At 37.2% G+C, this 12,145-nt stretch overlaps 1 non-coding gene across 1 annotated transcript; it reads right to left on the bottom strand.

Moving 5' to 3' along the window:
- Positions 1-9,556: 9,556 nt before the first annotated feature.
- LOC131496683 (U2 spliceosomal RNA) lies at positions 9,557-9,746 on the bottom strand. The gene has a single exon (XR_009254619.1). It is a non-coding gene; the product is annotated as a U2 spliceosomal RNA (small nuclear RNA).
- Positions 9,747-12,145: the final 2,399 nt, after the last annotated feature.

A 12,145-nucleotide genomic window follows, 5' to 3' on the forward strand; every position in this document is an offset into this window, starting at 1 on the left:
ATTTGAATATCTAGTACATAAAATGCAGAAAGAATAAATGTTGCTTCTCATTCCCTACTATGGAGAGAAAACACTTTAAATGGCCTTTCTATGTAATACATTTACACAAAATGACAAGTCCAACAAATAATATCCCCAAATGTGCATTTTATAGAAGCTGGCATAGATATTTGGCAAAGCTCTCTTTTAGGGATTGAAACATCAGAAGAAACATTATCTGTCTATCTGTCTGTCTAAATAAAAGTTTTTTTTTAATCTTTTTTTTTAATCTTTATTTATTTTTGAGACAGAGAGAGACAGAGCATGAACAGGGGAGGGGCAGAGAGAGAGGGAGACAGAATCTGAAGCAGGCTCTAGGCTCTCAGCTGTCAGCACAGAGCACGACGCGGGCTCGAACTCATCAACTGATGAGATCATGACCTGAGCCGAAGTCAGACGCTCAACCGACTGAGCCACCCAGGTGCCCCTAAATAAAAGTTTTACTATGAGAATACTAATTATAACAGTTAGGAAGCACCTAGTATCCTTCAAGTTTGTTGTATGTTTTACCTGCTTATCTTGTTTAAACACTCATAACAATACTATGAGGTTGGTAAATTTATGATCCCCATTTTACAAATGAAACAACTGAACTACAAAGGGATCTGAACCCCATGTAGCTTAACTCTGGAGCCTGTGCTTTGACCCACTACCTTTGGACGGCCATTATAGATGCTTATCCACGCACATAGATATTGTTACATTTTCAAAGTTATTATTTTAATTTTTTTAGTTGTTTTGGGAATAAGAAAGGAAAAGAACAACTTTTATTTAGAATCTACCATGTTTTGTATGTTACCTCATTTAATCCTCAAAATGGCTCTGGAAGATGACTATTATTGCCCTGTTTACAGAAGAGAAAACTAAAGCACAGAGAAGCAGATAAGCTTATCCTACTCCTAAAGCTATTATTATGTGATGTGACTCAAATGTGGTTCAAACCTAGGTCTCCAAAAACCCATACTCCTCACCATGATTTACAGGGAGGAAAACTGGTGTTACCCACTAAACAGTGGAGCCCCGGGACAGGGGGAGTGACACACAGTTCCAGCTGGGAACAGGCTGTAATGGGGCCGTGGAAGACAGGAAGAATCAGGAAGACAGAAGACACAATCTCAGCTGAGAATGTCTGGGTCAAACAGATGCCTTTTCCTGACCCAGGCCCTCGGGGTTTCCTTGCCACGTGAGTGCTAGGAGAGTAGGTGGAGTGGGGCCCTGTGATCACAGCCAAGCTAACTCTTCATTCTGGGAGGAGGACTTTAGTAAGTCACACACACTGGGTCCAGTGGTTCAGACTGAGGAAACTCCTCTTCCTGCCATTGGAGTGGCAATCACACCTCCAATGATCCTCACTGTTACCATGACTTCTTCATGGCCCAAGGTTACTCACTCATCTCAACACTTCAACTCTTCGGTTTTGTTTTGAAAACAAAATGAGAAAAAAAAAGTTCAGAGAATGCTATCCCCTTTCCTGGTGAGCTTGGGATCAGTCATTCCATAGGCACAGAATAGATATGGCTTTTTCGACTTTAGTGGGAAGGTGTGAGTTGCAGTAGGATGTCAGAATAACAGTTCCAAGGCGGTAAGCTGATGGGGAACACTCATTCACCACATAGCTGGAAGGGACACTTGTATTGAAAAACTCAGTGAAATGCAACCTGGAACAAGAAGCAGAATACATCAATGGAGTGAGAAAACAACCAGAAACAGCCTGCTGAGTGAGGAGAAATACAAGATGGAGAGGCTGAGCTTGAACAAAGGAGTCACAATGATTATGAGGCAGAGTGGTCCTTGTGTTTAGAGAGCCAGATTCTGCATGAAGCAGCTGCTGTCAGAATGAAAGAATAATGAATTCCTGTCCATTTATTGGTCTTTCAGCCTCCAGGGCACTTACTCAGCCAGCAGTTCTATTTTCAGAAGCAGAGGATAAACACATGCTTTAATCTCACCATTTAAAATCTAATAAATATTTTTGCCAAACATCTGTGACCAATTTTTCCATTGTTCTTTTGTATATCTAGAGGCATATCGATATCCAGCTGCCTTCTGTTATCCTTTACATACTGCCTCCCTTGCTTAAGAGCTTAAGGTCTGTACATGCATTACTCAGATTCACATCTGGACTATACCACCTGTTAGCTATTAATTAGCTGACTTGGGAAAAATTTCCTTGTCTCCTTATTTTTCAGTTTCTCTGTAACTGCAATGGATAAATAGATCTAGGTTAACTGGTTCATAGGATTTTGGATATTAAGTGAGAGGATTTGTGTAAAGCAAATATAATGTCTCGATAATTGGTTAAGTGAAAAAAAAAAGCCCACAATGTTTAATAGTGTGTGGTGATCTATAGTGTGCTGAGAGCCTTCACACACAATTTTTATTTGGTTTTCACAATGACTTAGTGAGACAGTCCAGGTTTGTCCTTTTCATAAAAAGGTAGGAGGTTTCTAGCTCCATTCAGGGGCTCACATAATACCACAGAGCAAATGGTAGATTCGGAATATTTTATCTAACAAGACATTTTTGGGATACCTGGGTGGCTTGGTCAGTTAACAGTCTCACTTCGGCTCAGGTGATCATCTCATGGCTCATGAGTTCAAGCCCCACATTGGGCTCTGTGCTGACAGCTCAGAGCCTGGAGCCTGCTTCAGATTCTGTGTCTCCCTCTCTTTCTATCTTTCCCTCTCTCTCGCTATTTCTCTCTCTCTCTCTGAAAAAGACATTTTAATCCTTAGATTAATGGCTTTTCCACACTTTTATGTTACTTCCCCTTAAAGTGAAATTGCTGTTCTTTTTGTAGCTGATTTGGCCAACTTCATTCATACTAGGAGGAGCCTAGGTCTCCTCCTGCCAGAACTCATCCTGAACTTCCGGATTCCCTCAAGAACTACTCAGAGGACCTGAATTGGTTAAATAAAAATTGTGCCTGTGCATATTGTCGCCCATTTCTGGAAATATGCAGGGGCTTAAAGGAATACTTAGTTATGTAAGGGAAGGAAATTGAAATTTAGTGAGCAGAAGTCTTTTAGTTGCAAATCACAGAAGCCCAACTTAAATTAGCTCTTGTAAAAAGGGAACGTATTCCCTCTGTTTTGAGTTGAATTGTGTCCCCCTCAAAAAAAGATATGTTGAAGCTCTAACCCCCATTACCTCAGAATGTGACTTTATTTGGAGATAGGGTTATTACGGAGGTAATTGAGTTATCATGAGGTCATTAGGGTGGGACAGAATCCAATGTGACACGTCTTCATGGAAAGGGGAATTTGGATACAGAGATGTGCACAGAGGGAAGACAATGTAAGAGACACAGGGAAAGGTTTACCATCTATAAACCCAGGAGAGAGACCTGGAACACAGCCCTCCCTCACAGCCCTCAGAAGGAACCAACCTGCCAACACTTTGATCTTGGACTTCTAGCCTCCAGACCTGTGAGTTAATACATTTCTTCTATTGTTTAAGCCACTTGATCCGTGTACTTTTTTATAGCAGCCCTAGCAAGGCAATACACCCTCTTATATCTGAAAAGTGCAGGAGTAGCTTAAGGATTTAGGTAGGAGTGGATCATCAACTATTGAGGCTTGGTTCAAGAATTGTGTCAGTCATAGTGAATCCACCCCATTCCACTGTGAGACTGTCTCCATTAGGCATAGACTTAGGTTTTCTGCATCAAAATTCCTGTAAGCAGTGTGGAATCTATAAATATTTTTGACATTTCTGGCATTTCTGGGTTTGCATAACCCAGATACAGTACCCGTTCTCCATACCATTTTCTCTTTATACACCTGTCTTCAATAGCTCTTCAAATGATATAATTACTTTTTCTGAAACTTTGAATTTTCAGTTATATCTGTAACTGATACTGGTGAAATGTGGCTAGTAGCTTTCTAGAAATTATCAGAACTCCCTAGAAATCCCTTTTGAGTTTCAAACTGTAATGATATAAAGAACCTTATGTTTGAAAAGGACACTGACTTTATCCATCAAAATTTCTCAGGTTGAGTGACCTTTTGATAGTGAACCTGAGTGGACTGCAGACCATTTATTGCCTCTGTTTTACTCTGCACATCACATCTCCTCTAAATGATCTGGCTGTGGCAGTGGGAATCCTAATGCACCACAAGTCCTGCTCATCCCTTTTTTTTACACTGTATATTTTGTAAAGATCTGGCTCCTAAAAAGTAGAAACTGCAGAAATGCTCCTGGCAATCACTTTGTCATCCTTGGGTAGTATTTCTGCTTAGACCAGATGTCATGTCCTTCTTCCTCAGATTATCTGTTCATGACAAGTCAAGATGTCCTTGTGCTTCTTAAATTATTTTGTATTTTCTAATTATAATAGAAACACATATTTTTGTATTGTATATTTTGTAGTGACCTTAGGTAAATACAGAAATGTATGGAGAAGAAAACAAAAATTCCCAGGAAGACTATAATATTCAGAGAGAACTGTTAACATTTAATGTGTTTTCTGGCACTGTATATATGTATATATGTACATAATCTCATCTTTTCCCCATACATTATTATCTCATGAGCATTTTACTGTGCAGTAATAATTTTGAACACATCGTATTATATATTTCTTCCTTATAAATGAATCATAATAATTTAACTCTTTACCTATTGTTGGATATTTAGCTTGTTTTTATCTTTTCTTATATATGGTGGACATAATTATATCTTTATCCTCTTATCCTTATCAATTCCTTGAAGAGGAATTGCAGAACTTGATTATCTTTATCCTTAATGTCCTTGATGTGTACAGACTGCCTTTCCACAAACGATTAGCAATTTAAACCACCAACTCATTATGAGTGCTTCTCCTCTTCCAATGTTTCCCAATGATATAGGACATTCTCATTAAGAAACATTTTGACTGTGGGCTAGCTGAAAGATGTTATCACACACTTCCTTTACTTCTTTGGTTACTAAGAAGTTGAGCATTGTTTCTTGTATGGTTTTTCCTTATTTGCATTTATTTTCTATGTTCATTCGTTGTGTCCTCTGCTTATTTTTTTTTTTTTTTACTAGTTTTCAAGTTTTCTTTTTTCTTTCTATTCTTTCTCTTTTAATATTGGACCTCAGAGAGAGTTGAGTTAGTGATACTCCTCTTTTCATGGACATTGCTCCCTTTCATCCTGATTCCTGATTCCCATCTTACTACTGCCTCTCCCCACACCCAGTGTAAGCTTCCTAGTATACGCATTCATGTGTGTTGTAAAATAGATACTATTATAAGCATATATTTTAGATTGATATAAATGAAATGGTATTGCATATTACATTTACGTCTGCTTCTCAGTTTCACTTACAGCAATTTTAAAGATCATCTATGTTGCTCTGTGTGTATCTGGTACTTCTAACTGCTGCAAAGCACTACATGGTGGGTGAATATGTGCATATTCAACAGGAGTGGAATTGCTTGGTGATACCTAATGTGACTATTGAGCCAGTGGTCTTTAGAAGGCTAGTCCAGTCTTAATTCGCACCAGCTGTGCATGAAAATTCCTAAATCCCTACATTCTTCCCATACTTACTGGTCACTCTAGCAGATGAGAGTAATAAGGTATTATTTTACTTTGCTTTTCTTTGGTTGCTAATGAATTTGAGCATCTCGATTTGGGTTTTCTTTTGTGTATATTGCCTAATCATAGAACTTCTGCAGTTTTTAAAATATTTTCTGATGTATTTGTTTTTTTCTTTTTTGTAGATTTCCAAGTCTCTTGTATGTTTTGCTCTACTTGTACATCATATTTGTTAGAAGTGTTTCATCCAGTTCATTTTACTTTTAATTTTGTCATGCTATTTTATGCATTTCTATTTTAAATTAGTAGGTAGCTGCTTCTACTAATGGTATTATGTGATTTTGTCCAATGCATTTATGACATATGGCAAAGTGAATTATGTTTTCTTTGCACTAGCAATCTATCTGTTTTACTGCTTTCCCCAAATACAGTCTTCCCAATATGCCAGCCAGTTGTTTCAAAAAGTGTGTTATCACTTTTGATCCACTAGGGGCCAACACTTCCCTGAAAGAAACTGATGTGCCTTCCTAAAACTCATCCTTTCCTCTCTGAAAGGGAGGAAAGTAGCTAAAAATAAGTAATTTCCATTTAAATTAAATGCCTGGAAACTATGTGAAAAGATCTAAATAAAATGAAAAGGCTACCGAATTACATCAAAAGAATTCCAAGGTTTTTTTAGTGAAAAAAATAAAAGCAAAAAATACAAGTAAAGCAGTTAAATGTTTAAATAATTAACTAAAAACCTTTTAGTTTTAAAGGTTTTTTTTATGTTTATTTTTGAGAGGGAGAGAGAATGAGTGGGGGAGGGGCGAGAGAGAGAGAGAGAGAGAGAGAGAGAGAGAGAGAGAATACCAAACAGGCTTTGAGCTGCTAGCAGAGTCTGATGTAGAGCTTGAACTTATGAACCGTGAGATCATGACCTGAGCTGAAACCAAGAGTTGGATGCTTAACCGACTGAGCACCCCAGGTACCCCAAGAAAGTTTTAGTTTTAAAATAAAAATAAAAATGGTTCAACCTCTATTCAAAATCTACATAAAACATTAGTAAATAAGAGATAGGTAATGAGAAACAGCAGTAATGACTTTTTCTACTTTTCTACCCTTCTTTGCTCTGAAAAGGCAGGGAACTCTCCTGGCTTCATATTTTGTAGCTTCTACACAAACAACCAAGTCAAAAGCTGTTCTCAAGCTAAAAAAAAAAAAAAAAAAAAAAAAAAAAAAAAATCGGTGTTTTAATTCCAATGAGGCAATCTGTACAAAAGGTCCATGCTGACCTTAAAGCAATCCTTGAAAAATGCTTCCTCTCTGAGTCCCATTAAAATTCTTAAAATCATGCTTATGACACAAAAGTAGACAACTCCACAGAGGAAGGAAAGGAGGAAGAGAAAGAGGGGAATGAGGAAGGCAGAAGAGAAAGGATAATCAATTACCAAGGCTGCAAGTCTTTTATTTAGGAAGATACAAAAGGACAGCTGAAGACAGTTCTTTACACAAGAGAGCTGCTTCTGTTTAGTCCTGGAAGAAAGGATCAAGATCCAATCATGGCCCACATGGAAAACAACATGAAAATAAAGTGCTATTATTCTTTTAAATATTAAAACAATTTTTTTAACGTTTATTTATTTTTGAGAGACAGACAGAGCATGAGGAGGAGAGGGAGACCCAGAATCCGAAGCAGGACCCAGGCTCCAAGCTGTCAGCACAGAGCCTGGCATGGGGCTCGAACTCACAAATTGAGAGATCATGACCTGAGCTGAAGTCGGTTGCTTAACCGACTGAGCCACCTGGGCACCCCTAAAATTTTTTTAATGTTTATTTTTGAGACACACACACACACACACACACACGCACGCACACACACACACACAGCACACAAGTGGAGGAGGGGCAGACAGAGAGGGAGACACAGAATCTGAAGCAGGCTTCAGGCCCTGAGCTGTCAGCACAGAGCCCGCCACGTGGCTCGAACCTGTGAACCATGAGATCATGACCTGTGCCGAAGTCGGACTCTCAACCGACTGAGACACCCAGGTACCCCTAAGGCACTATTATTATACAAAGATGCATATGTCAGGTTGGAACTTGGTTTCTGGGGTGTCCCTTCCTAAAGGCGGCGGCTATCTCCTATCAAATATGACAGCCCATGCTATAAGAAGCAATTTGCATGTGAATTCAATCAAAATGACATGATCTAAGAAGCGATTTGTGTGTGAATTCAAACAAATGCATGAAAGTTTTATATTTGTATGTAAGACAAGGTAAAATTTTAAGGATCAGCTAAAACACATCTTAAACATGACAATTTACATTATAAAACACTTTCGAATTAATGTCTATTCTGTTTACTTTCAGTTTAGTACTTACAAAAGCAGGATGTACAACTGTAAGAACACATTTACGAGTACTAAGAAAGCCACGAATTAGCTCATAAAGTTTATTTTTTTAACTCTTAATTGATAAGGGTCATTTTGTATGTGTAACTAATAAGCAGAAAATTATTTTCTCTGAAAGCACACTATCCTTCTGTCTCCACCCCCACCCTCTGGTCTCCTAGTTTCACTCTCCAGAGGTGGAAAAAACTATCGTTTTATTGCCAGTTTCTTCCTATCTGATTCATGTGAATTTTCTTTCTTTTTTTTTTTTTTGCAGAAATGGTAGTATGGTTATAGGGATTGTTCCATACCTTGCTTTATTTTTTTTTTCAAGTTTATCTACTTTGAAAGAGAGAGTGTGAGTGGGGTAGGGGTAGAGAGAGAGAGAGTCTCAAGCAGGCTCCACACTGTCAGCCTGGAGACTGATGAGGGGCTTGACCCCATAAACCTTGAGATCATGACCTGAGCCGAAAGTAAGAGTTAGATGCTTAATCTAGTGAGCCAGACTGTTCTTGTTATTTGCAAGCCTTTTAGTCAACAGCAGGCCACTAGCAGTTATGTTTTGGGGAAGTCAACAATTATACATGGATTTTCAACTGCATGAGTTGTTGGCACCCCTAAGCTCTGTGTTGTTCAAGGGCCAACTGTAGTTTGGCTTTCATTTCAGGTCAGTTAGAACAGAATGAGGTATGTCTTGTTCTTTTTAGTGGTTACAAAGTATTCCATTGGTTGACCATACGAGAGTTGATTTCTCTAGTCTCCCATTGAAACACATATAGGTTGTTTTCAGGCACTGACTATCACCACAATAATTAAGTGATTTGCTGTGTACCTGTATTTCTTTTGTGAGAATATAATTTAGGAATAGCAACTTGGAAGAGGAAGTGATGGATCAAAAGTTATGAGCATGTTGTGTGTGAATAGTGCTGAAATTGTCCTTCAGAGGGATGTAGCAATTTATATTAACACCACACTCTCTCCAAGATTGCTTTTTGTCAATTTTTTTTGGTCTTTTCCAATATATTGGGTGAAAAAAAGACTCTTATTGTGATTTTTAACTTTCATTTCTCCTAATATGGGTAAAACTTCAACATCTTCCTATATTACTTAAAAACTTTTTTAATGTTTATTTATATTTGTGAGAGAGAGAGAGAGAGAGAGAGAGAGCACACATGGCTGGGGGAGGGGCAGAGAGAGAGGGAGATACAGAATCTGAAGCAGGTTCCAGGCTCTGAGCTGTCAACGCAGAGCCTTATGCAGGGCTTGAACTCACGAACCATGAGACCATGACAGGAGCCAAAGTTGGACACTCAACTGACTGAGCCACCCAGGCACCCCTCACATCTTCCTATTTTAAAACCGTTTGTATTTTTGGTGAATTGATTATGTTTTTTGTCCATTTTCCCATTTTTCCATATAGTTGTAAGGCATTTTTTTAACGATTTGTAGATATTTGTGAATATGGAAATTAGCCCTTTGTTTTTATATGTTGAAAATAATTTCCCTGAGTTTATTAGCATAAATTTAACATTTTTATGTAGCAAAACTATCGATTTTTTTCCTATATGGCTTTTGTGTGTTTTATCAGTCTTTATTTTATTTTATTTTTTTATTCCCCTGAGGGGGTACACCATTACTGGAGGTACTGCAATTCCAGATTGATGCGTGGAGTGGACAGAGCAAGCTCCTATTCCATTTCCTGCTCCAAAAATCCGTTTGATATACTGCCCTTGGATAGAGGACATACCAGAGATTAAACTGATAAGAACAAATAGTATGCTTGATCTTAGCTAAAAGGCTGAGAAGCCACATCATGTCAGGTTTTAAAAGGTCCCCAAGTCTGAGACTGCTTTTAAAATTCTTCCATATTTCCTTCCAGTATTTTCATTATCTCATTTTTCCCCTTAGTATACTTAATCCGGCTAAAATTTGTTTTGATGTAATCCAGAGTATTTTTTTCCTAGATGGCTCCCCAAAACTCTCTAATTTATTGACAATTCATCTTTACCATTGATTTGAAGTGTTCATGTCTCAAAACTGTCCCCATAAGTATCTGTATGTTTCTTGACTCTTCTGTTGATTGATCTGTATATTTCTTTATGTGCATGTAGTAGACTATTTGATTACTATTGCATTTTAATAGGTTTCAAAATCAAGACAAGAATGCCCACTGCCATCACCTGTATTCAACATAATACTGAAAGTCCAAGCCAGAGCAATAAGGCAAGAAAAGAAAAGGCATTCAAATAGGAAAGGAAGAAGTAAAATTGTTTCTATTTTCAGAAGACATGATCTTATACATGGAAAATACTAAAGATTACACACACACACACACACACACACACACACAGAAAAAAAAAACTTTTAGTACTAATAAACAAATTCAGCAAAGTTACAGAACACAAATCAACATAGAAGTCAGTTGCATTTATGCACACCAACAATAAGCTATCCCAAAAGGAAATTACAAATACAATCCCATTTACAATATCATCAAAAAGAATAACATACTTAGGAATAAACTTAACCAAGGAGGTGAGTGACTTATACACTAGGAAGTATAAAACACTGATGAAAGAAATTTAAACAGACAAATAAATGGACAGCTTTGTCATGTTCATGTATTAGAAAAATTAATAGTGTTAAAAGATCCAAAGTAACCGAAGAAATCTACAGATTCAGTGCAATTTATCAAATTCCCAAAGGTATTTTTAACAGACATAGATTAAAAACAACCCTAAAATTCATATGGAACCACAAGACCCTGAATAACCAAAATGATTTTGAGAAAAAGGAACAAAACTGGAAGCCTCATGCTATTTATTTATTTATTTATTTTCAATTAACTGACATACAGTGTAGTCTTGGCTTTAGGAGTAGATTACATACAATACCCAATGGTCATCGCATGTTCCCTCCTCATTGCCCATCACCCATTGTCCCCACCCCCATCAACCCTCATTTTGTTCTCTGTATTTAAGAGTCTCTTATGGTTTGCCTCCCTCTCTGTTTTTATCGTATTTTTCCTTACCTTCCCCTTTGATCACCTGTTAAGTTTCTCAAATTCCACATGTGAGTGAAATTATATGATATCTGTGTTTCTCTGACTGACTTATTTTGCTTAGCATAATACCCTTTAGTTCTTCCATATTGTTGCAAATGGCAAGATTTTATTCTTTTTTATCACTGAGTAGTATTCCATTTTGTGTGTGTGTGTGTGTATGTATGTATTTATGTATGTGTGTGGATATATATATATATATATATATATATATATATATATATATATCACATCTTCTTTATCCATCAGTTGATAGACATTTGGGCTCTTTCCATAATTTGGCTATTGTTGATAGCACTGCTATAAACATTGGGGTACATGTACCTCTTTGAATCAAGACTCCTGAATCCTTTGGATAAATTCCCAGTAGTGCAATTGCTGGGTTGTACGGTAGTTCTATTTTTAATTTTTTAAGGAACCACCACTCTGTTTTCCAGAGTGGCTGCACCAGTTTGCATTCCCACCAACGGTGCAAGAAGGTTCCCCTTCCTCCACATCCTTGCCAACACCTGTTGTTTCCTGAGTTGTTAATTATAGCCACTCTTACCATTGTGAGGGGGTATTTCAATGAGGTTTTGATTTGTATTTCCCTAATGATGAGTGACATTGAGCATCTTTTCATGTGCCTGTTGGCTATCTGGATGTCTTCTTTGGAAAAGTGTCTATTCATGTCTTCTGCCCATTTCTTCACCGGTATTTGCTTTTTGGGTGTTGAATTTGTTAAGTTCTTTATAGATTTTGGATACTAACCCTTTATCTGATATGTCATTTGCAAATATCTTCTCCCATTCCATCGATTATCTTTTAGTTTTGCTGATTATTTCTTTAGTTGTGCAGAAGGCTTTTATCTTGATGAGGTCCCAATAGTTTCTTTTTGCTTTTGTTTCCCAATAGGGTTAAAATATTTATTAGTTAATTATTATATGCACACTGCAAAGCTATTGGTTTTTTTCTGCATTAATTTTGTACTAGACAGCTTGCTGAATTTTCTTCTTGTTTATAATGGCTTTTAAGTTAATTATCTTGGGTTTTTCAGGTATATAGACACAACATGTGAGAATAACACATTTACATTTTTTTCTGTCTTCATTTTTAAAAAGTAAAGTAAGAATCTACTAACAAATAAAGCTGTATAACTTTTTGTTGTA

Source organism: Neofelis nebulosa, chromosome 15 (assembly GCF_028018385.1).
Source record: "Neofelis nebulosa isolate mNeoNeb1 chromosome 15, mNeoNeb1.pri, whole genome shotgun sequence".
In the NCBI taxonomy this organism is placed as follows: Eukaryota; Metazoa; Chordata; class Mammalia; order Carnivora; family Felidae; genus Neofelis; species Neofelis nebulosa.